Source organism: Rutidosis leptorrhynchoides, chromosome 4 (genome assembly GCF_046630445.1).
Source record: "Rutidosis leptorrhynchoides isolate AG116_Rl617_1_P2 chromosome 4, CSIRO_AGI_Rlap_v1, whole genome shotgun sequence".
NCBI lineage: Eukaryota > Viridiplantae > Streptophyta > Magnoliopsida > Asterales > Asteraceae > Rutidosis > Rutidosis leptorrhynchoides.
In genome coordinates, this window is record NC_092336.1 from 151,564,411 (window position 1) to 151,591,711 (window position 27,301).

Here is a 27,301-nt window from a genome sequence, read left to right on the forward strand (position 1 = left end):
TTAATTAGAGAAATCCCAATTTCCTTATTCGTCGAAGAATCAAATCTTTTAGATTTCGAAGATTTTTTTAAATTTCCTTAAATTCCTGAATTTAACCCTGACTACATCAAAAGTTAAATCTCTATCTCAATCTTTTGTGATAGCTTCACTCGTACTCTTCGAGTAATCGAATTAACTTATCCATATTACACAACATTAATAAAAATCTATCAACTCATAATTGTCATAAAAACATTCTTATTATTAACCATGACGACCACACTCAAATTTCGGGACGAAATTTCTTTAACGGGTAGGTACTGTGACGACCCGGGAATTTTCGACCAAATTTAAACTTAATCTTATATGATTCCGACACAATAAGCAAAGTCTGTAATGTTAGAGTCTCGAAACTTTTGAACTATTTCATATATTCAATTGACCTTCGAATGTTCTCGACGATTCATGAACAATTAATTGTAAATAGATATGTGTGTATGTATATATATAAATAATAAGTTGAAATATAATTTGAAGCATTATATATTGTTGTTATTAAAAATTAATAAAATAAAATAGGATATAGTTTGTTAACAATCACTAAGCCCAAAGTCTATGTCGACATTTTAAGGGTGTCAACTTTACCTTAAACATGTATACAATAGTAATCTTATCAAGAATTTTAAGAAAATTGTTGTACAAAATAAGAAGATTTTTATTTTTGATATTAATCATATATCACAAAATATTTTTACGAGTTTTATGATAGATAACAATAATCATCACGACTACTTACTTTTATATGTTTTCTAAATTTCATGTCTCAACCTATATCACAAGTTATATATATACTATAAGCCTTGCTTGTCATTTTTTTCTTTTTATCACTCGACATCTGAATTATTGATTTAGGTCATAGACCCCACTAACATATGTATGACACCACTCTTAATATTTCTTTTAACTTTTAACCAATGTATTAAAAAGTCTAGTGAATATATAATTACAAAGTTATTGAATGATGTACCATTCCAACACAAACACACTAATTTTGTTTGTATCTACTTTTTTCTTGATTGAATGATGAAATAAGAGAAACCCATTTGTATCAATTCCTGTGAATTGATTAGGTGGTGAAATTACAGTGTTTTTCAAATCACTTTTCATTTTCAGTTACATATTATCTCTACATATATTTACATATACATACAACATATAGATTAAAAATCATCACACACTCATTCTCCACTCCATCACCAACTTTGTTTTTCTTTTGTCTGTCAACCTACAACCACCCAACGAGACCCACTCAAAACCATCGAAGATTACCAAAATCATCACCAAACCACCACTACATACTACTGTACTACTGTTACTACTGATGCTGTCAATTACAGCCTCTCCATCAGCTTTTAGCAGCTAATTACAACTGGAGAACAACCGTGTAAAACCCATCTCTTACCTTACGATTTTAGTATTAACCAAACTCTTCAAGAACACACACTGCCACTTCGGTTCACTGTTGTTGTTACCATAACGTTCTCAATTTCAACTTACAAACAACCACTGTAAATCACCATGGACTAACCACCATCACCTTCAATACTTTCACTTTTCCTCCATTTACAACACCATCTAAACCCAATATGAATTTGCATAATCCTACTGCTGTCTTCGTGTTTATGTTGCACAAGTGACAACCACCAAAACAGCACTATCATCAACCATATACCATCGAAACCAAACCAAGTCATCATCTTGTGCTCTGCTGTCAACCTTAAACCCTGCTGTTGCTGCTACTTCTGTTTTCTATTGCTAAACGAACCATAAATCATTCTACAGCTACAGTTCCTTGCTGTTGCAGACTGTGCCTATTTCTGTCGAATGAACAAAACCCAAAAATCATAGAATCTGTTGCTGTTGGTTTAAAAGAAAAGAAAATGAAGTCTACTTTACTTGTTCTGTTTGTTTCTATTTCGATAAGACCCAAACAAACACCCCTTAATGTCGTGAACTGCTGTCTGATCAAGCCTCATCAATTGAACAGATTATTCTACTTCAAATCGACTTCTATTTACAAAATTGTTGCTCTTTACTCAAACACCATCAAAGGTAAATACATTATTATCTATATACCGATAACTATTCCTCCCAATACCATAAACTCATGAACAAAATAACGTACCGTTATACTCTTTGCTCAAACAATACAAAAACCTAGCCCATCACCTCCAATAGAATCATCACCTGCAAACACCATCGTTATCATAATCAAAACATCAAGAACATTATTAATTACTGCTATTGTTCAATCGAATAAATACACAGAATTTATAGAAAGATTATAGGAAATTAGGGGAATATTAATGAACCAGATACTTACATCACCAATCAAAGAATCGATTATTTATATGAATCAGTTGACTGATCAATTAATGGACCGATTGATGATGATGACATTAAGCGTTGATGATGGCGAATCGAAGACATACTAAACATTGTTTGAGTTTTGCTTGTTTGATTATTGGTTAAGGATCGAAGAACATCTGAATCTTGAATATTTTTTTTTTGCCTGTGTGGGTGTTCTGCTATTTCGATCTGTTTAAACCGACACCAGATGTAAATTCCACTCTTTTATTAGGTATTATACAAATATAATAATAATAGTAATTATTATTATCATTATAAATTTTATTATTATTACAAATATTATTACCTAATTATTATTATTATTATTATTATTATTATTATTATTATTAGAATTTTTATCATCATTATTACTAAAAACATTATTATTAGTAAACTTATCTTCTTATCAAACTTATTATTATTATTAGAGGTATCATTATTATTATTATTATTATTATTATTATTATTATTATTATTATTATTATTATTATTATTATTATTATTATTATTATTATTATTAGTATTAACATTACTTATATTTTTAACATTATTATTATTATTATTATCATAAAAAGATACAAATTTTAATTTAGTTATAAATATTAATATTATTTTACCAAATAAATATTAATTATATAAATCTATATAATATAACAAATTATGGATTTTTATCAATACTAATCATATATATATATATATATATATATATATATATATATATATATATATATATATATATACACAAATATACATATATACATTAATAAAACTATATAAATATTAATTACATTAAATATATATATACAACTTAAAATATATAACATATAAATGATGATATAATATATGAATTTATTCAATTACCATTTTATGTGATAATATATATACAAATGATATAGGTTCGTGAATCCGAGGCCAACCCCGCATTGTTCAATATAGTCATATGTATTTTTACTACAAAATACAGTATGGTGAGTTTCATTTGCTCCCTTTTTAATTGCTTTTGCAATATATATTTTTGGGCTGAGAATACATGCGCTGCTTTTATAAATGTTTACGAAATAGACACAAGTACTTAAAAATATATTCTACGTTGAGTTGTACCACTGGCATACTTCCCTGTAGCTTGGTAACTACTATTTACATGTGGTATTGTAAACGCGAATCCTGTTGATAGTTCTATCGGGCCTGACAACCCCAACCGGACTGGACGACCAGTATTCAACGGTTGCACAGTACTTCCTTTTGTAGGCTACACTTGGTACAGTGTAGTGAGATTTCATAATAAAGGGAATATGATACGTTGATTAATAGTTAAGTATGGTTACCAAGTGCTCAACAACTTAGAATATTTTTATTGAAACGATTATATATATGAAATCTTGTGGTCTATTAAGATATTGAAATGATTGTTATGATAAACCTATGAACTCACCAACCTTTTGGTTGACACTTTTAAGCATGTATATTCTCAGGTACGATTTAAGTCTTTCGCTGTGCATTTGCTCAATTTAAGGACATTACTTGGAGTCGATCATCACAATGAGACCAAATGTTGATGACTTCGTCCATGTGGGTAAGGACGGGTCGTCACAATATTGTTATAGGTTCGTGAATCAACCAGTGGCCAAGTCTTACTTCCCGACGAAGTAAAAATCTGTGAAAGTGAGTTATAGTCCCAGTTTTAAAATCTAATATTTTTGGGATGAGAATACATGCAGGTTTTATAAATGATTTACAAAATAGACACAAGTACGTGAAACTACATTCTATGGTTGAATTATCGAAATCGAATATGCCCCTTTTTATTAAGTCTGGTAATCTAAGAATTAGGGAACATACACCCTAATTGACGCGAATCCTAAAGATTGATCTATTGGGCCTAACAAACCCCATCCAAAGTACCGGATGCTTTAGTACTTCGAAATTTATATCATATCCGAAGGGTGTCCCGGAATGATGGGGATATTCTTATATATGCATCTTGTTAATGTCGGTTACCAGGTGTTCACCATATGAATGATTTTTATCTCTATGTATGGGATGTGTATTGAAATATGAAATCTTGTGGTCTATTGTTACGATTTGATATATATATAGGTTAAACCTATAACTCACCAACATTTTTGTTAACGTTTAAAGCATGTTTATTCTCAGGTGAATACTAAGAGCTTCCGCTGTTGCATACTAAAATAAGGACAAGATTTGGAGTCCATGTTTGTATGATATTGTGTAAAAACTGCATTCAAGAAACTGATTTCGATGTAACATATTTGTATTGTAAACCATTATGTAATGGTCGTGTGTAAATAGGATATTTTAGATTATCGTTATTTGATAATCTACGTAAAGCTTTTTAAACCTTTATTTATGAAATAAAGGTTATGGTTTGTTTTAAAAATGAATGCAGTCTTTGAAAAACGTCTCATATAGAGGTCAAAACCTCGCAACGAAATCAATTAATATGGAACGTTTTTAATCAATAAGAACGGGACATTTCAGTTGGTATCCGAGCGTTGGTCTTAGAGAACCAGAAAATTTGCATTAGTGTGTCTTATAGAGTTTGTTAGGATGCATTAGTGAGTCTGGACTTCGACCGTGTTTTCTTTAAAAATGATTGCTTAACATTTTTGTTGGAAACTATATATTATTAACTTGTATATATTATGTGATATATTAATCTCTTAACATGTTTGATATTGTGTGATAGATGTCTACCTCTAGCACAAATCCCATTGACTCACCTAATAATAACGAAGAGTCGAATATATATTGGACTGATTCACAAGTTCCCGAAGAAGAACCGGAAGAAGAATCAGAACCGGAAGAGGAGGAACCGGAGGAGGAAATAGAACCGGTGGGGGAAATAATAAAACGGTTAAGTAAAAGAAAATTCTCAACCAACTGACCAAGGTTAATTATGGTCAATGGTGTTTCCGCCAAGGAAGCAAAATATTGGGAGAATTACCAATTCTCCGATGAATCGGATTCCGACGAGAATTCCGATGATGTTATAGAAATTACCCCAACTGAATTTAAAAAGGCAAAAGAAAATAATAAGGGAAAGGGCATAAAAATAGAGAAATATAATTCCAACCCCGATGAACTTTATATGTATCGTCAACCCCCGAAGCCCTTAAGTTGTAACAATGACCCGAGAACCTCTAAACCACCAGGTTTTTCTAAACCGTTGTGGAAAACGACAGCTCGTATTAGGGGAACATCATATATCCCTAGAAACTTGGCAAAACGAACCAAAACCGAAGAAGAAGAAACGAGCGAGTCGGAATAAGATAGTTGTATTCGTGTGGTGTAATATATGTAATATAGTGTGCTTATGCTTTATGATATATGTAAAAATTGCTTGTATTAATAAGTATTTTTTTTTTATGAATCTAACTCTTGTCTATTTTACAGTATAAAAACACAAAATGGATAGACAACCCAATATTTTAAGAGACCTACCCGGAGACATGATTGATGAAATCTTGTCTAGAGTCGGTCAGAATTCTTCGGCACAACTATTTACGGCGAAATCAGTTTGTAAGACATTCGAAGAACGTTCCAAGAATGTCTTGGTTTATAAGAGACTTTCGTTTGAAAGATGAGGGATATCACATTGGGAAACCCATAAGTTACGATGTGTTTACTTTGACGCATATATTGCGGGGAACCCAAATGCTATTTTACGCAACGGGTTAAGAAATTATTTTGACTCAATGTATCCGAATATAGGACTTCATGATTTAGAAAAAGCGGCTAACATGCAACATAAAGAAGCATGCTATGCTTACGGGTTAGTAATGTTCGCTTCTCACCAAAGTGAGAAAAAGAACATCGGGCTACAACTATTAAACAAAACGTTCCCACAAGTGATGGAGTCGGTAATTGGGGTAAGAAATGAGGTTTTTAGGTTATTACGAGACTGTTGGTCATTACGTAACCCTCGTCCCTTTGACGACGTTACAACACGCTGTCTTATCAACGACCATAACGGTTATGTTTCACAAGACCAAGGATGGGAAGTAGTCCTAGTAAAACCAGAATGCATGACTTGTTTCTGGACGTATGAATTACGTGTCTTTATTGCCTTTGCTGAACGACTTGTGTACTAGCTAGAATTATCTTCACAACTATCTTGTATCAAAGTTATTGTTTGCTATATTTCATGCTTTATGTAAAATAAGCGGTATTGTAAGTTTGTAAAATATTGTATAAAAGTTTGAACGCGAAATATTATTATAATCAGTTTTTCATATAGAATTGTAGTAGTTAAATTGTATATTAGCTACTAAGTATGAACTTAACGGGTAGGTACTACCCGAATTTAAACTTATAAAACGCTAATATGAAGAAAAAGCTTTTATAAATGAGTTCATATTATGCTACAAAATACTATTAACTACTCTTAATATTCTGTATGATTAACTTGTTCCATTTGACTATTTTGAAGGAAATGGCACCGACTACTCGACACACTGTGAATATGAATGAAGAGGAATTCCGTACTTTTCTAGCTTCAAACATAGCCGCAGTACAGGCTGCGCTACATACCAACAATAACCTTGGATCTAGCAGTACAGAAAATCATGTAGGATGCACCTACAAAGAATTCACTGCCTGCAAACCTTTGGAATTTGATGGAACCGAAGGACCGATCGGATTGAAACGGTGGACCGAGAAGGTCGAATCGGTGTTTGCCATAAGTAAGTGTACTGAAGAGGACAAAGTGAAGTACGCTACGCATACCTTCACAGGTTCTGCATTAACATGGTGGAATACCTATCTAGAGCAAGTGGGACAAGATGATGCATACGCACTACCGTGGTCAGCATTCAAGCACTTGATGAACGAGAAGTACCGTCCCAGAACCGAGGTCAATAAGCTCAAGACAGAACTTAGAGGGTTACGAACCCAAGGATTTGATATTACTACGTACGAAAGACGATTCACAGAATTGTGCCTATTGTGTCCGGGAGCATTCGAAGATGAGGAAGAGAAGATCGACGCGTTTGTGAAAGGATTACTGGAAAGAATCCAAGAAGATATAAGTTCACACGAGCCCACCTCCATACAACAGGCATGTAGAATGGCTCATAAACTAGTGAACCAGATTGAGGAAAGAATTAAAGAACAGACGGCTGAAGAGGCCAATGTGAAGCAAGTCAAAAGAACGTGGGAGGAAAACGGTGATAAGAATCACCAATACAACAATAACAGCAATTACAAAAATAATCGCAACAATTATCCCAACAATCGCAACATCAATCGCAACTACAACAAACGGCCCAACAACAACAACAACAACAACAACAACAACAACAACAACAACAACAACAACAGCAACAACAACAACAGCAACTACAACAATCATCCCAACAACAATAACAACCGCAACAACAACAACAATCAGAAGCAGCTATGCCAAAGGTGTGAAAAGTATCACTCGGGGTTCTGCACCAAATTTTGCAACAAGTGTAAAAGAAATGGTCATAGCGCGGCGAAGTATGAGGTCTACGGACCAGGGGTTAACAGAACGAAAGGAACAAATGGTGTCAGAATGAGTAATGGCGGAGCAAGTAGTGTCGGAGCAAGTTATGCCAATGTAGTTTGTTATAAATGTGGAAAACCGGGCCACATTATTAGAAATTGCCCGAACCAGGAGAACACGAATGGACAAGGCCGCGGAAGAGTTTTCAATATTAATGCGGCAGAGGCACAGGAAGACCCGGAGCTTGGTACGGGTACGTTTCTTATTGATAATAAATCTGCTTACGTTTTATTTGATTCGGGTGCGGATAGAAGCTATATGAGTAGAGATTTTTGTGTTAAATTAAGTTGTCCATTGACGCCGTTGGATAGTAAATTTTTACTCGAATTAGCAAACGGTAAATTAATTTCAGCAGATAATATATGCCGGAATCGAGAAATTAAACTGGGTAGCGAAATATTTAAGATTGATTTGATACCAGTAGAGTTAGGGAGTTTTGATGTAATAGTTGGCATGGATTGGCTGAAGAAGGTGAAAGCAGAGATCATATGTTATAAAAATGCAATTCGCATTGTACGAGAAGAAGGAGAACCCTTAATGGTGTACGGTGAAAAGGGCAACATGAAGCTACATCTTATTAGTAATTTGAAGGCACAAAAACTAATAAGAAAAGGTTGCTATGCTGTTCTAGCACACGTCGAGAAAGTACAAACTGAAGAAAAGAGCATCAATGATGTTCCCGTCGCAAAAGAATTTCCCGATGTATTTCCGAAAGAATTACCGGGACTACCTCCACATCGATCTGTTGAATTTCAAATAGATCTTGTACCAGGAGCTGCACTAATAGCTCGTGCTCTTTATAGACTCCCACCCAGCGAGATGAAAGAACTGCAAAGCCAACTACAAGAACTATTAGAACGTGGTTTCATTCGACCAAGCACATCACCATGGAGAGCTCCTGTTTTGTTTGTCAAGAAGAAGGATGGTACATTTAGGTTGTGTATTGACTACAGAGAGTTGAACAAACTTACCATCAAAAACCGTTATCCACTGCCGAGAATTGATGACTTATTTGATCAACTACAAGGCTCGTCGGTTTATTCGAAGATCGATTTACGTTCTGGATATCATCAAATGCGGTTTATTCGAAGATCGATTTACGTTCTGGATATCATCAAATGCGAGTAAAGGAGGATGATATTCCAAAAACTGCTTTTAGGACGCGTTATGGTCATTACGAGTTTATGGTTATGCCGTTTGGATTGACTAACACACCAGCTGTGTTCATGGACCTTATGAACCGAGTGTGTGTGCCATATCTTGACAAGTTTGTCATTGTTTTCATCGATGACATACTTATTTACTCAAAGAATGATCAAGAGCACGAAGAACATTTGAGAAAAGTGCTAGAAGTATTGAGGAAAGAAAAACTGTAAGCTAAGTTTTCAAAGTGTGCATTTTGGTTGGAAGAAGTTCAATTCCTCGGTCACATAGTGAACAAAGAAGGTATCCAGGTGGACCCGGCAAAGATTGAAACCGTTGAAAAGTGGGAAACCCCAAAAACTCCGAAGCATATACGTCAATTTTTAGGATTGGCTGGTTACTACAGAAGATTCATCCAAGATTTCTCCAAAATAGCAAAACCCTTGACTGCATTAACGCATAAAGGGAAGAAATTTGAATGGAAGGATGAACAAGAGAAGGCGTTTCAATTATTGAAGAAAAAGCTAACTACGGCACCTATATTGTCATTGCCTGAAGGGAATGATGATTTTGTGATTTATTGTGACGCATCAAAGCAAGGTCTCGGTTGTGTATTAATGCAACGGACGAAGGTGATTGCTTATGCGTCTAGACAATTGAAGATTCACGAGTAAAATTATATGACGCATGATTTGGAATTAGGCGCGGTTGTTTTTGCATTAAAGACTTGGAGGCACTACTTATATGGGGTCAAAACTATTATATATACCGACCACAAAAGTCTTCAACACATATTTAATCATAAACAACTGAATATGAGGCAGCGTAGGTGGATTGAATTGTTGAATGATTACGACTTTGAGATTCGTTACCACCCGGGGAAGGCAAATGTGGTAGCCGACGCCTTGAGCAGAAAGGACAGAGAACCCATTCGAGTAAAATCTATGAATATAATGATTCATACTAACCTTACTACTCAAATAAAGGAGGCGCAACAAGGAGTTTTAAAAGAGGGAAATTTAAAGGATGAAATACCCAAAGGATCGGAGAAGCATCTTAATATTCGGGAAGACGGAACCCGGTATAGGGCTGAAAGAATTTGGGTACCAAAATTTAGAGATATGAGAGAAATGGTACTTAGAGAAGCTCATAAAACCAGATACTCAATACATCCTGGAACGGGGAAGATGTACAAGGATCTTAAGAAACATTTTTGGTGGCCAGGTATGAAAGCCAATATTGCTAAATATGTAGGAGAATGTTTGACGTGTTCTAAGGTCAAAGCTGAACATCAGAAACCATCAGGTCTACTACAACAACCTGAAATCCCGGAATGGAAATGGGAAAACATTACCATGGATTTCATTACTAAATTGTCAAGGACTGCAAGTGGTTATGATACTATTTGGGTAATAGTTGATCGTCTCACCAAGTCAGCATACTTCCTGCCAATAAGAGAAGATGACAAGATGGAGAAGTTAGCACGACTGTATTTGAAGGAAGTCGTCTCCAGACATGGAATACCAATCTCTATTATCTCTGATTGGGATGGCAGATTTATTTCAAGATTCTGGCAGACATTACAGCAAGCATTGGGAACTCGTCTAGACATGAGTACTGCCTATCATCCACAAACTGATGAGCAGAGCAAAAGGACGATACAAAAGCTTGAAGACATGCTACGAGCTTGTGTTATTGATTTCGGAAACAGTTGGGATCGACATCTACCGTTAGCAGAATTTTCCTACAACAACAGCTACCATTCAAGCATTGAGATGGCGCCGTTTGAAGCACTTTATGGTAGAAAGTGCAGGTCTCCGATTTGTTGGAGTGAAGTGGGGGATAGACAGATTACGGGTCCAGAGATAATACAAGAAACTACCGAGAAAATCATCCAAATTCAACAAAGATTGAAAACCGCCCAGAGTCGACAAAAGAGCTACGCGGACAGTAAAAGAAAAGATATAGAGTTTGAAATTGGAGAAATGGTCATGCTTAAGGTTTCACCTTGGAAAGGCGTTGTTCGATTTGGTAAACAGGGGAAACTAAATCCAAGGTACATTGGACCATTCAAGATTATAGATCGTGTCGGACCAGTAGCTTACCAACTGGAGCTACCTCAACAACTCGCGGCTGTACATAACACTTTCCACGTCTCAAATTTGAAGAAATGTTTTGCTAAAGAAGATCTCACTATTCCGTTGGACGAAATCCAAATCAATGAAAAACTTCAATTCATTGAAGAACCCGTCGAAATAATGGATCGTGAGGTTAAGAGACTTAAACAAAACAAGATACCGATTGTTAAGGTTCGATGGAATGCTCGTAGAGGACCCGAGTTCACCTGGGAGCTTGAAGATCAGATGAAGAAGAAATACCCGCATTTATTTCCAGAAGATACGTCAACACCTCCAACTGCTTAAAATTTCGGGACGAAATTTATTTAACGGGTAGGTACTGTAGTGACCCGAACTTTTCCATGGTTATATATATATTAAATGAAATTGTTATTTACATGATTAAGTGTTTTCAACATGTTAAGCAATCAAACTTGTTAAGACTTGATTAATTGAAATAGGTTTCATATAGACAATTGACCACCCAAGTTGACCGGTGATTCACGAACGTTAAAACTTGTAAAAACTATACGATGACATATATATGGTTATATATATAGTTAACATGATTTTATTATAAGTATGTATCTCATTAGGTATTTTAACAATGAGTTATATACATAAAAATGAGACTATTAATTTAAGAAACTCGAAAACGATATATATAACGATTATCGTTATAACAACGTCTTACTAGGTACATATGAATCATATTAAGATATTGATACACTTGGTTAATTATGTTAAATGATAAGTAAATATATTATTAAGTGTATTAACAATGAAATACATATGTAAAAATAAGACTACTAACTTAATGATTTCGAAACGAGACATATATGTAACGATTATCGTTGTAACGACATTTAACTGTATATATATCATACTAAGATATATTATATATCATAATATCATGATAATATAACAATTTAACATCTCATTTGTTATAATAAATAATGGGTTAACAACATTCAACAAGATCGTTAACCTAAAGGTTTCAAAACAACATTTACATGTAACGACTAACGATGACTTAACGACTCAGTTAAAATGTATATACATGTAGTGTTTTAATATGTATTCATACACTTTTGAAAGACTTCAAGACACTTATCAAAATACTTCTACTTAACAAAAATGCTTACAATTACATCCTCGTTCAGTTTCATCAACAATTCTACTCGTATGGACCCGTATTCGTACTCGTACAATACACAGCTTTTAGATGTATGTACTATTGGTATATACACTCCAATGATCAGCTCTTAGCAGCCCATGTGAGTCACCTAACACATGTAGGAACCATCATTTGGCAACTAGCATAAAATATCTCATAAAATTACAAAAATATGAGTAATCATTCATGACTTATTTACATGAAAACAAAATTATATATCCTTTATATCTAATCCATACACCAACGACCAAAAACACCTACAAACACTTTCATTCTTCAATTTTCTTCATCTAATTGATCTCTCTCAAGTTCTATCTTCAAGTTCTAAGTGTTCTTCATAAATTCCAAAAGTTCTAGTTTCATAAAATCAAGAATACTTCCAAGATTGCAAGTTTACTTCCAAGTTTTCTAAATCCATTCCAAGTAATCATCCAAGATCAAGAAACCTTTGTTACTTATAGTAGGTTATCTTTCTAATACAAGGTAATAATCATATTCAAACTTTAATTCAATTTCTATAACTATAACAATCTTATTTCGAGTGGAAATCTTACTTGAAATTGTTTTCGTGTCATGATTCTGCGTCAAGAACTTTCAAGCCATCCAAGGATCCTTTGAAGCTAGATTTATTTTTCTCATTTCTAGTAGGTTTATCCAAGGAACTTGAGGTAGTAATGATGTTCATAACATCATTCTATTCATACATATAAAGCTATCTTATTCGAAGGTTTAAACTTGTAATCACTAGAACATAGTTTAGTTAATTCTAAACTTGTTCGCAAATAAAAGTTAATACTTCTAACTTGACTTTTAAAATCAACTAAACACATGTTCTATATCTATATGATATGCTAACTTAATGATTTAAAACCTGGAAACACGAAAAACACCGTAAAACCGGATTTACGCCGTCGTAGTAACACCGCGGGCTGTTTTGGGTTAGTTAATTAAAAACTATGATAAACTTTGATTTAAAAGTTGTTATTTTGGGAAAATGATTTTTATTATGAACATGAAACTATATCCAAAAATTATGGTTAAACTCAAAGTGGAAGTATGTTTTCTAAAATGGTCATCTAGACGTCGTTCTTTCGACTGAAATGACTACCTTTACAAAAACGACTTGTAACTTATTTTTCTAACTATAAACCTATACTTTTTCTGTTTAGATTCATAAAATAGAGTTCAATATGAAACCATAGCAATTTGATTCACTCAAAACGGATTTAAAATGAAGAAGTTATGGGTAAAAGAAGATTGGATAATTTTTCTCATTTTAGCTACGTGAAAATTGGTAACAAATCTATTCCAACCATAACTTAATCAACTTGTATTGTATATTATGTAATCTTGAGATACCATAGACACATATACAATGTTTTGACCAATCATGTCGACACATCTATATATATTTCGGAACAACCATAGACACTCTATATGTGAATGTTGGAGTTAGCTATACAGGGTTGAGGTTGATTCCAAAATATATATAGTTTGAGTTGTGATCAATACTGAGATACGTATACACTGGGTTGTGGATTGATTCAAGATAATATTTATCGATTTATTTCTGTACATCTAACTGTGGACAACTAGTTGTAGGTTACTAACGAGGACAACTGACTTAATAAACTTAAAACATCAAAATATATTAAAAGTGTTGTAAATATATTTTGAACATACTTTGATATATATGTATATATTGTTATAGGTTCGTGAATCAACCAGTGGCCAAGTCTTACTTCCCGACGAAGTAAAAATCTGTGAAAATGAGTTATAGTCCCACTTTTAAAATCTAATATTTTTGGAATGAGAATACATGCAGGTTTTATAAATGATTTACAAAATAGACACAAGTACGTGAAACTACATTCTATGGTTGAATTATCGAAATCGAATATGCCCCTTTTTATTAAGTCTGGTAATCTAAGAATTAGGGAACAGACACCCTAATTGACGCGAATCCTAAAGATAGATCTATTGGGCCTAACAAACCCCATCCAAAGTACCGGATGCTTTAGTACTTCGAAATTTATATCATATACGAAGGGTGTCCCGAAATGATGGGGATATTCTTATATATGCATCTTGTTAATGTCGGTTACCAGGTGTTCACCATATGAATGATTTTTATCTCTATGTATGGGATGTGTATTGAAATATGAAATCTTGTGGTCTATTGTTACGATTTGATATATATAGGTTAAACCTATAACTCACCAACATTTTTGTTGACGTTTAAAGCATGTTTATTCTCAGGTGAATACTAAGAGCTTCCGCTGTTGCATACTAAAATAAGGACAAGATTTGGAGTCCATGTTTGTATGATATTGTGTAAAAACTGCATTCAAGAAACTGATTTCGATGTAACATATTTGTATTGTAAACCATTATGTAATGGTCGTGTGTAAATAGGATATTTTAGATTATCGTTATTTGATAATCTACGTAAAGCTTTTTAAACCTTTATTTATGAAATAAAGGTTATGGTTTGTTTTAAAAATGAATGCAGTCTTTGAAAAACGTCTCATATAGAGGTCAAAACCTCGCAACGAAATCAATTAATATGGAACGTTTTTAATCAATAAGAACGGGACATTTCAGTTGGTATCCGAACGTTGGTCTTAGAGAACCAGAAAATTTGCATTACTGTGTCTTATAGAGTTTGTTAGGATGCATTAGTGAGTCTGGACTTCGACCGTGTTTTCTTTAAAAATGATTGCTTAACATTTTTGTTGGAAACTATATATTATTAACATGTATATATTAAAAATGATTTATATCCTCCTTTATATTTCGGAGTTCTTTGCCTTTTTATTCTCTTCTCGACCTCTAGTAAAGCGAGTAATGGTCCAGAATTCGTAAGTATGGTGTTTCGAATGAACTTAATGTTCTAAACAAGAACGAACGTAATAGCACGATTTGATTTGTCAAATTACCAGAGTCACTGAGAATAGAACTATCAAGAATATACTTTCTTGATATGTTCAGAAGTTAAGTAGAATGAAAGAGTTATGTAACATGGCACATGATGACGTTATGATCTGTGAATCATCATGTCCCATTAGAAACTCAGCAAGACTTACTGTGATATAATCACGTTGATCAAGTGTCATTATATTATACTAACTCATGCTTCAGTTCCCAACACTACTTCAATATCATTCATATTTTAACTCTAAGTTTTCAGAGATTTAGAAACTAAAACAGTTTCTTTTATGATGTAATACAGATAATGCGGAGAGACAAATGATTTCAGATAAGAATAGTTATAAAAATATCTTCAGAAATATCGAGGATATTTATAATGAAAGATACGATAATATCTTAGAATTTCTGAATCAAATGGTGATGAAGAAATTCATTCACGATGATTTAGAGCGATTAAGGAGCAAGGTATTCGTTAAAGATTTCATCAGAAACAGAATCATCAGGATTCTTTTATGTACAAGTTTAGTCCTTGTTCAGAGTCTCTTTCATGATTTGCTCAATTCATTTTTCAGTATCAAAATCTTTAAGCTTTTCCAACACTCCATTCTTTATCATCAAACTTTTGACTGTTAAGGCAGTCTTCAGTTTTCACTGCTTCATCAGCTTTTTCAAAACTCAGGAAACTGATTCATAAGCTAAAGCGCTTTTTAGAAATTCAGAATTGAAATTCGTAAATCCAGGAGATAGAAGTTATATATATATATATATATATATATATATATATATATATATATATATATATATATATATATATATATATATATATATATATATTATATATATAAATTGTTGTCATAGAATCGCTGAGAATTTCGAAATTATCGATGGATGCCTTCCGATACTTGATATGGTAATTATCGTTACAAGATACCGATGAGTTCATGATAAGACTTCAATAGATAAATATATTGAGTTCATGATAAGACTTCAATAGATAAATATATTGATTTGTCGTAGAGATTTGAGCCAAGGAGCAACGAGATTGCTGGTACGTCTGCTGATAATATAGTGGAATATAAAAGATTCTTCGATAAAAATAAAAGAGCACCCATATATATAAAGGTTATAATAAGGTTAATTCGAATGAAAGTCGAAGTTGATTTGCTGGAGCTGTGACAAAATTTGCTATTTTGGAGAGAGATTGTAAAGTTACTTTCGGTAATAACAACGTCAAAGGAGCTAGCACAGATATGTGTTAAACATTTACTTAGGTTCCAAGAGTTTTTCAGGTGCGTAACTATATGCATAAATCATTTCTTCCGTAGATGTAGTGCGGTTGGTTCATCCTCTTGATTGAGGTGTTTTCAAGAATCATGAAATGTTTGAACGCAGATTGTAATCGTTAAGATACAAATGAGGTTTAAGATGAAATCAAGTGGAAAACTTGAAGAAATGTTTAGTTTCATATGTTATAATCAATATTTTAATTCATTTTAATTGTCTAATGTTGGTAGTACTCAGTTGATAGTCTACAGTTAGCAATATTTAATATTCGAATTAATTAATACGTGTCGTGACCCGTGTACATATCTCAGACTCGATCACAACTCAAAGTATATATATTATTGTAAAATTAACCTCAACCCTGTATAGCTAACTCCAGCATTACTGCATATAGAGTGTCTATGGTTATTCCAAATAATATATATAGATGCGTCGATATGATATGTCAAAACCTTGTATACGTGTCCCGATATTTAAATGCATAAATAACAGTATTTAAATGACGATAAATAAAGTGTGTAAAATAAATAACAGAAATTAAATGACGATAAATAAAATTGCGAGAATATAAATTGCGATAAATAAACTGCGATAAATAAATTGCTATAATAAAATGTAATAAGGAATTAACAGTTAGCTAGGAACAGTTAGCTATGATTTTATTAGCGTGGATTCTTAACAAAATTTTCTCATGGTTAATTTGTTTGTTTCTAACAAATATTATTTTTGTCCAATGTTTTCTTCATTATGCCACTTGTTGGATTCTGGTAAGTCAAAATCCAAATATGAAATTGAATGAAAATGGTTATTCTGTGGTAAACGGATTCGTATAGCTGTGGGTGTAAGTAGGATAGTAAATGACTGTTGAATCAGATTTGAAAGAATGTACAGTGTACTTATTAATGTGAAATCTAAATATTCCTCGGGTATTACCTACCCGTTAAAATATTTTCACCATTAACAGTTTGTACGAAAGAATTTTTAATTACAATCTTTATGAAAAAAATATATATACATATATATTTTCTTCAGATGTAATCATGGATTTAATGAGTCAATATGATATTAAACTCATTTGATTTACCGTTAGAACAAGAATATATAATCTCTAAAACATTAGAGATTACATAATCGCCATGTCGAACGAAGATAAATGATGTAGAACGATTCTCAGATTGATGATTATGCTCGAGATACATAATGAGATGTTAAGGTGTGTGATGTTGATTGTACTGGTGCTGTTACTGATGGTACTATTGATGCCAGTGATGTTGCTGAAGCTGGTAAATTTTGCACCATATTCTCCAAATTGATTACTCGAGCGCGAAGTTCGTTGACTTCTTCTATTATTCCGGGATGATTGTCGGTCAGAACGTGATAATGATAAAAATGAACATATATTTCATAGCATTATCCCTCAAGAAAGACAAGCTTTTAGTTGCAATTGTTCTATTTACAAGTGATATTCGTTTAAATAATAAAAGGTGAAGACAAAAGACAGATTCGACGAATTGAAGATGCAAACGACCAAAAACCTTAAAAGTACAAAGTACAATCAAAGTGGTTCAAATTATTGATGAGAAATGTCTCAAAATTACAAGAGTACGAGCCGCAAAACGCAAAATTCAAGATATTAAATTGTACGTAAGGACGTTCGAAAATCCGGAATCGGGACCAAAGTCAACTTTCAACGCGCGACGCAACGGAGCGAAAATTACAAGTCAACTATGCACATAAATATAATATAATATATAAATAATTCTTAAAATTATTTATATATTATATATATTTAATAAAACCGTCGGCAAGAAGAAAACAACAACATGTGAGCTATCCCAGCTGGCCATGCAATCGCATAGCCAGGAAGAAGAAAATCCATGCGATCGCATGGCCCCAAATTTTGGGTCAGGTCCTATAAATTTCGCAGTTTTGGTCGAACAAAAACACATCTTTTCTCTTCTCTATCTATCAACGTATTATATATATATATATATATTATAATTTTAATTTTAATTTTAATTTTAATAATAATAAGGGTATGTTAGCGAATGTTGTAAGGGTGTAAGTCAAAATTCTGTCCGTGTAACGCTACGCTATTATTAATCATTGTAATTTATGTTCAACCTTTTTAAATTAATGTCTCGTAGCTAAGTTATTATTATGCTTATTTAAGCCTAAGTAATGATGATGTTGGGCTAAATATTAAAGACAGGGTAATTGGGCTTTATACCATAATTGGGGTTTGGACAAAACAACGACACTTGTGGAAATTAGACTATGGGCTATTAATGGGCTTTATATTTGTTTAATTAAATGATAGTTTGTTAATTTAATATAAAGATTTACAATTGGACGTACCTATAAATAACCACATACACTCGATCGGACACGATGGGCGGGATATTTATAAGTACTAATAATCGTTCATTTAACCGGACACGGGAATGGATTAATAGTTAATGGACTTATTAAAACAGGGGTGAATTATATACAAGGACACTTGGTGTAATTATAGTTTAAGTCCCCAATTAGTTGGGATATTTGATTTCGGATATAATAATAATTTGACGAGGACACTCGCACTTTATATTTATGACTGATGGACTGTTATGGACAAAAACCAGACGGACATATTGAATAATCCAGGACAAAGGACAATTAACCCATGGTAATAAACTAAAATCAACACGTCAAACATCATGATTACGGAAGTTTAAATAAGCATAAATCCTTTATTTCATATTTAATTGCATTTTTAATTATCGCACTTTAATTTATTGTCATTTTAATTATCGTACTTTTTAATTATCGCAATTTAATTTATTGTCATTTTATTTATCGCACTTTAATTTATTGCATTTTAATTATTGTTATTTACTTTACGCTTTAAATTAAAGTTATATTTATTATTTTACATTAGGTTTTAACTGCGACTTAAGTTTTAAATCGACAAACCGGTCATTAAACGGTAAAAACCCCCTTTTATAATAATAATACTACTTATATATATTTTTAATATTTTTACAAATATAGCGTTAAACTTGGCTAAGTTCCCTGTGGACGAACCAGACTTACTAAAAACTACACTACTATACGATTAGGTACACTGCATATAAGTGTTGTAGCAAGGTTTAGGTATATCCACTCTATAAATAAATAAATAACTTGTGTAAAAATGTATCTTATTTAATAGTATTTTCTTGTAAAATTTAATAGTATTTTGTACCCCTTCGCTTTAACATCAAGTATTTTTGGCACCGCTGTCTGGGAACTGCTTAAACGCAGGAAGCGAAACGCTTTATATATATAAAAAAAAATACGTTTTAAATATTAAAAATACAAAAATATAAAAAGAAAAGAAAAACAAAAAATATATATTTTTAAGAGTTTGTTAAATATATATATAAGATTATAAAGTCTCTTTATTTTTATTTTAGTTTTTAAAAATATAAGTTTTTATTTAATTTATATAAATATTTTATATAAATATTAAAACAGAAAAAAAATATAAAAGCCTCGACCCGGTACTGTAGCAGCCCATATTCTGGCCTGGAACCCTAACCATGCGACCGCATGAAAATATAATGTGAAACCCATGCGATCGCATGGCCTTGTCTGACACGCCACATCTGAGCCTGGTACATCAATAATTACGGTGTATTAATTATTATTATTATTAATTAAAACCCTAATTAGGGTTATTTATTTAATTATTTAGTTTTAGTTTTTAATTAATTTGTATTATTTAGTTTAATTAGTTTTATTAATATATAAAAATTAATACTTTTATAAATAAATAATATAAAAATAATATTTTTATGAAAATTGTACTTTTTACAACTTTAAGTTTATTTTTATATTTTGTATCTTTATATTTGTTTTAGCGTAATATTTGTATTTTTCGTTCGTATTTAGTTTTAAGTCATAGTTTTTGCCATAGTTATTTTTATTTCTAGATTTTTAGGCTTTGTCGTAAAATCCCTTAAGTGCTTTTTCTGTAGACTAAGATTTAAGTGCTTTAGAATTTTGCGACGCCGTTTATTAAATTTTAGTACTTTTTAAGTTATTACCATTTTGGATATAGAATTTCTTTAAGCTTTAATACCTTTAGACGTAAGTTTTAATTTTTAGTTTTTAGACTTCTAAGTTTCAACGCGCTAAGTTCTTTTTATTATTTTTCGACCTTTTATTTTTCGACGCACTCTTTTTCTTTCTTATTTCTCGACGCTCTAGTTTTTAGGACATAGAATTTTCTAATTCTTCTCTAAAATTTCTTTAAATTTTGACGAAAAACTATTTTAAGTGGTTAAATTGATAGACATCCGAAATTTTCTGGTTCGTAGTAATAGTTGGATTTGTTAGTAGCGAGTTGTGGGCTTCCGATTTAAAGGGTCCTGGCTACATGCTGCATCTATTGGCTATTCGAAACGTGGGCAAAATCAGAAAAGTCTATTAATTTGATAACTTATATATAATTTTTATCTTTTATAACTAATAGGATATTCAGTGAATGCACCGAGCAAAACGTTCACCACCTTTTATACGTTCACCACCTGTAACTCGATCAAGACATCTAGCCAATATTGTCGCCGTTGATTTTTCTTTAGAATCGTCATCTAGTCGACCAAGTACTCCAATTCAAATTTTCGATAATCCATTTTTTGAACCCGACCTCACAATTGAGAATCCGGAGGATATTCAGGGACAATTCAGAGATCCTGAACCACTAATCTTTTCTCCAGAACCACCAATCATTCAACCAGAGATTGTCGAGGAACAAACCATTAAATCAGAATCCTCTAGTAATTCAGATTCAACAAATTCAATCATGGAGAATCTGGAACCTCTAAGTATGGAAGACCGAATGAGAGCTAAACACACTGGCCAAGGTCACGCAATTACTCAACCTGATATTAATGCGCCAGATTATGAAATCAAAGGACAAATCCTACACATGGTGACTAATCAATGCCAATTTAGTGGTGCGCCGAAGGAAGATCCAAACGAACATCTTCGAACTTTTAATAGGATCTGTACTCTATTTAAAATTCGAGAAGTGGAGGATGAACAGATATATCTCATGTTATTTCCCTGGACTTTAAAGGGAGAAGCCAAAGATTGGTTAGAATAGTTACCTGAAGGGGCGATTGATACATGGGACGTATTAGTTGAAAAATTTCTTAAACAATTCTTTCCGACATCTAAAGCCGTGAGACTTCAAGGAGAAATTGTTACGTTCACGCAAAAGCCAAATGAAACTCTATATGAGGCGTGGACAAGATTTGGAAAGTTGTTAAGAGGATGTCCACAACATGGTTTAGACACTTATCAAATAGTACAAATATTCTACCAAGGATGCGACATCACTACACGAAAAGACATTGATATAGCAGCTGGTGGTTCCATTATGAAGAAAACCGCAACTGAAGGTTACAAAATTATTGATAACACTGCTTCCCACTCACATGAGTACCACCAAGAAAAAGATATCGTTAGATCATCTAAAGCAGCTAGAGCCGATTCTAGCCATGACTTTGATTCCATTTCTGCAAAGATAGATGCTATCGAGAGACAAATGGAAAAGATGACTAAAGATATTCACTCAATAAGAATTAGTTGTGAGCAGTGTGGAGGACCACATTTGACAAAAGATTGTCTCAGTATTGAACAAACAATGGAACAAAGAGAGAATGTTTCATACATGAACCAAAGGCCTGGAAATAATTATCAGAATAATTATCAACCGCCAAGACCAATTTACAATCAAAACCAGAACTATAACCGAAATGTTCCATATAATAACCAACAAGGTCCTAGCAATCAACAAGTATCTAACAAAACTTACAACCAGCAAAGACCTATATTTCAAAACAAACCACCACAAGAAGTAAGCAACCTAGCAAGGTTAATAGGTGAAAGAAAACCTTGAAGTTTACCTAGCGATACAAATGCTAACCCCCGGAATGAAACAGCTAAAGCCATTACCACGAGAAGTGGTATTACACTTAAACCACCTGAAATACCTCTAATTTTTGATGACGCTATTCCTACTCCACAAGAACCACAATCTGATCAAGATAAGGAAACAGAACCGGTAGTTGAAAAGGTTAATGAAGATAACACAGTTAAGGCAAAACCTTATGTTAAACCATACCAACCACCACTTCCTTACCCGAGTAAAATGAGAAAAGAAAGACTTGAAGCCGAGCAATCTAAATTCTTGAATATGTTTAAACAGATAAATGTAAATCTTCCTTTCATTGATGTAATTTCAGGAATGCCTAGATATGCTAATTTTTTGAAAGATCTAATCACAAATAGAAAGAAAATGGAAGAACTCTCGGCTGTTACTATGAATGCTAATTGTTCTGCAGTGCTGTTGAATAAGATACCAGAAAAACTATCAGATCCAGGAAGTTTCACAATTCCATGTTTTTTGGGTAATCTTAGTTCAATAGAAGCATTGGCAGACTTAGGTGCTAGTATAAATCTAATGCCGTATTTACTATACGCTAAACTAGATCTTAGAAAACTGAAACCAACATGAATAAGCATACAACTAGCAGATAGATCAGTAAAATATCCTAGAGGGATAATGGAGAACATGCTAGTTAAAGTTGGTACTTTAGTATTTTCAGTAGATTTTGTTATTCTGGATATGGAAGAAGATTCTCGAGTTCCTCTCATATTAGGAAGACCATTCTTAAACACGACTAAAGCAATAATAGACGTGTTTGGTAAGAAACTGACCCTAAGTATAGAGGACGAGAGTGTTACATTTTCTGTTGATAGAGCCATGCAATAACCACAATCTGCAGATGATACATGTTATTATATTCAAACTATACATTCATATGCAGAATTGTTAGAAGAATTTCCAGAATTACAAGGAACAGGAGAATGTTCTTTAGGAGAAAGAACTGAACCAATTGATGAAACTGAAATGTTAGCTACACTTATGGCTAATGGATATGAACCAAAAACAGAAGAAATTCAAATGTTAAAAGAAGAAGACAGATATCGATACAAATCATCGATAGAAGAACCATCGACATTAGAGTTAAAGCCACTTCCAAACCATTTGGAATACGCTTATTTACATGGTGAATCTGAATTACCTGTAATAATATCGTCTTTTCTTACGGAAAATGAAAAATCTCAACTCATTTCTGTGCTAAAAGCTCATAAACCAGCTATTGCATGGAAGATTCATGACATTAAAGGCATAAGTCCTTCGTATTGCACACATAAAATCCTTATGGAAGAAGGTCATAAAATATATGTGCAATGCCAACGAAGACTAAATCCTAATATGAAAGATGTTGTTAAGAAAGAAATTATTAAACTGCTAGGTGCAGGTTTAATTTATCCAATTTCTGATAGTCCATGGGTAAGCCCAAGTCAATGCGTACCTAAGAAGGGTGGCATGACTGTCGTAACAAATGAAAAAAATGAGCTTATTCCTACTAGGACTGTAACAGAATGGCGTGTTTGTATTGATTATAGAAAATTAAATGACGCCACTAGAAAAGATCACTTTCCCTTACCTTTCATTGATCAAATGTTGAAAAGATTAGCCGGAAATAATTACTATTGTTTTCTTGATGGTTTTTTCGGATATTTTCAAATTCCAATAGCACCCGAGGACCAAGATAAAACCACGTTCAAGTGCCCTTATGGTACTTTTGCTTACAAACGCATGCCATTTGGACTTTGTAACGCCCCTGCAACCTTTCAAAGGTGCATGATGGCGATTTTTCACGACATGATAGAAGAATGCATGGAAGTTTTCATGGATGACTTTTCAGTCTTTGGTGATACTTTTGAAACATATCTAGTTAATCTTGAACGAATGCTTATTAGACGTGAACAATCAAATCTAGTTCTTAATTGGGAGAAATGCCATTTCATGGTTAAAGAAGGCATCATTCTTGGTCATAAGATTTCAAAGGAAGGAATTGAAGTGGATAGAGCTAACGTAGATGTAATTGTTAAACTTCCACATCCCACCAATGTTAGAGGAGTTAGGAGTTTTCTAGGGCATGCCAGTTTTTACCGACGTTTCATAAAAGATTTTTCTAGAATTGCCACTCCTATGAATAAACTCCTAGAAAAGGATGCTCCATTCATCTTTTCAGATGAATGCATCAAATCTTTTAATATTCTTAAATAAAAACTCACTAATGCGCCGATCATGATAACTCCAAATTGGAATCTACCATTTAAACTTATGTGCGATGCAAGTGATTTGGCAATGGGAGCCGTTTTAGGACAAAGGATTGAAAAACGATTTCAACCTATATATTATGCTAGTAAGACATTACAAGGAGCACAAACGAACTATAGATTATAGTGAAATTCCATGGTTTGCAGACTATGCAAACTACTTAGTATGTGGATTCCTTGAAAAAGGGTTGTCGTACCAAAAACGAAAGAAATTCTTTAGTGATATAAAACACTATTTCTGGGAAGATCCATATTTGTTTAAAAGTTGTCACGATGGAATAATACGCCGATGTGTATTCGGGGATGAAGTCAGTCAAATATTAAACCATTGTCACACAGGACCAGCAGGAGAGCATTATGGGCCTCACTAACAGCAAGAAAAGTTTACGATGCTGGATTCTATTGGCCTACAATTTTTAAAGACGCACACCTTCTTTGTAAATCATGTGATGCTTGTCAAAGGGCCGAAAAAATAAGTCAACGTGATGAAATGCCACAAAATGTCATTCAAGTATGTGAAGTATTTGACATTTAGGGTATTGAGTTTATGGGTCCATTTCCAAAATCTCATAATAATCTCTACATTCTCGTTGCCATTGATTATGTATCTAAATGGGCGGAAGCACAAGCTCTCCTAACTAACGATGCACGAGTTGTAGTCAACTTTTTAAAACGTCTTTTTGCTAGGTTTGGAACACCGAAAGCTTTAATAAGTGATCAGGGTACTCATTTTTGTAATAATCAACTTGAGAAAGTTCTCAAAAGATATGGAGTAACTCATAAAATCTCCACCGCTTATCTTCCACAAACAAGTGGACAAGTTGAGAATACCAACTGAGCTTTAAAACGTATTCTAGAGAAAACCTTAGGATCAAATCCGAAGGAATGGTCCATGAAATTGGAGGAAGCACTCTTGGCTTTTAGAACAGCCTACAAAACTCCAATTGGAACCACACCTTTCAGACTCGTTTACGGAAAAGCATGTCATCTTCCAGTAGAAATTGAGCACAAAGCATTTTGGGCTTTGAAGATATGTAATCTTGATTTGCATGAAGCCGGACGTCTACGATTAAGTCAATTAAATGAATTAGAAGAATTAAGACATGAAGCATACAAAAATTCGTTAATCTATAAAGAAAGAACGAAGAAATGGCATGATAAAAGAATCAGAAGTTTAAAAGAATTTAAGGAAGGAGACAGAGTTCTTCTTTTCAATTCACGATTCAAGCTATTTCCTGGAAAATTGAAATCAAGATGGTCTGGACCATTCATAGTCAAAAGAGTTTTCCCGTACAGAACAATAGAATTAATAAATTCAAATGGGATTGAATTTAAAGTTTAACGGTCACAGAGTTAAACATTACATAGATAATCCAATGGAAGTTGAAGATGAAGTTAATCACAATTTCGACACTACAGCTAACTAAGTGTGGGAAGGTTCGAATCTTTTTAGGGTAATATATATTTCTGTTAGAGTTAGATATTCCGTTTTCGAGTAGTTTTCGAAAATGGAATCCGAATGATCTTTCCCGAGCAGACCCTAAAGAACTAGTCTTCTCCCTCCATTCTGAATTTTTATTTTTTTTAGGTTTTACGAGATGAAGAATTCCTCTGATCTGAACCATGGTCTAATGCTACACGCTTTGATTACTAAAAGTAATAATGACACACTCCCGAGTGACCTGGTGTCAGTAATAAGAAGCAGATGTGACGAAGTAAGGAAAGAACTCCGAAAAGATCATCATAAGATACAATTTGGTAAATGAAAATCAAAATCCGCAACAAAAAGAAGAGCACGACACCTTGAAAGATGTTACAAATGCGGAAAATGGTCACATGAAGGTAAATGTTCAAACAATCAAACATATTCAAATACCGAATTTGTTACTCTATGCAGAGAAGGACCGTTCATATGTTTAGAAGAAAAGATATTGAAGAGTCGAGGTTATGCTTATGTAGCTATGGAAAACCAAATCACACGACTCTCCTATAAGTCGGCTAAAGCAGGTCTCTGAGAATTCTTTCTCATAGGTAAGTATGTACAGTTTTTATTTTTATTTTTATTGCTTTTAACCTTTTGATAATAAACGCTGAATCGTTCGCTATAAAGTATTAAATTGGTATTCAATAAAATTAGGTATGCGTAACCGAAATTATTGATATCATACAAAAATTTATTACATCACTGCAAAATTTACCGTTTATTCTTAAGGTATAAATATCTTTAATCAATCAAACCAAAATATTTCAAAAATTCGTCAGGAGTAAAACTAGGTTATGGAACCGAAATTACTATACCGAAAAGAGGAGCGTATATTTTTGATAATATTTGATTGATTAAAGTGGGATAAAAGATCAAAAAGATTTTTAATTTTTAATTTTTCCTTGTTTTTAAAATTAATATATAAATATTAAATTATTAATTTAACTTTTTAAAATCAATATATTTAAGTTTGTAAATATTTGAAAAATTAATATTTTTAATAT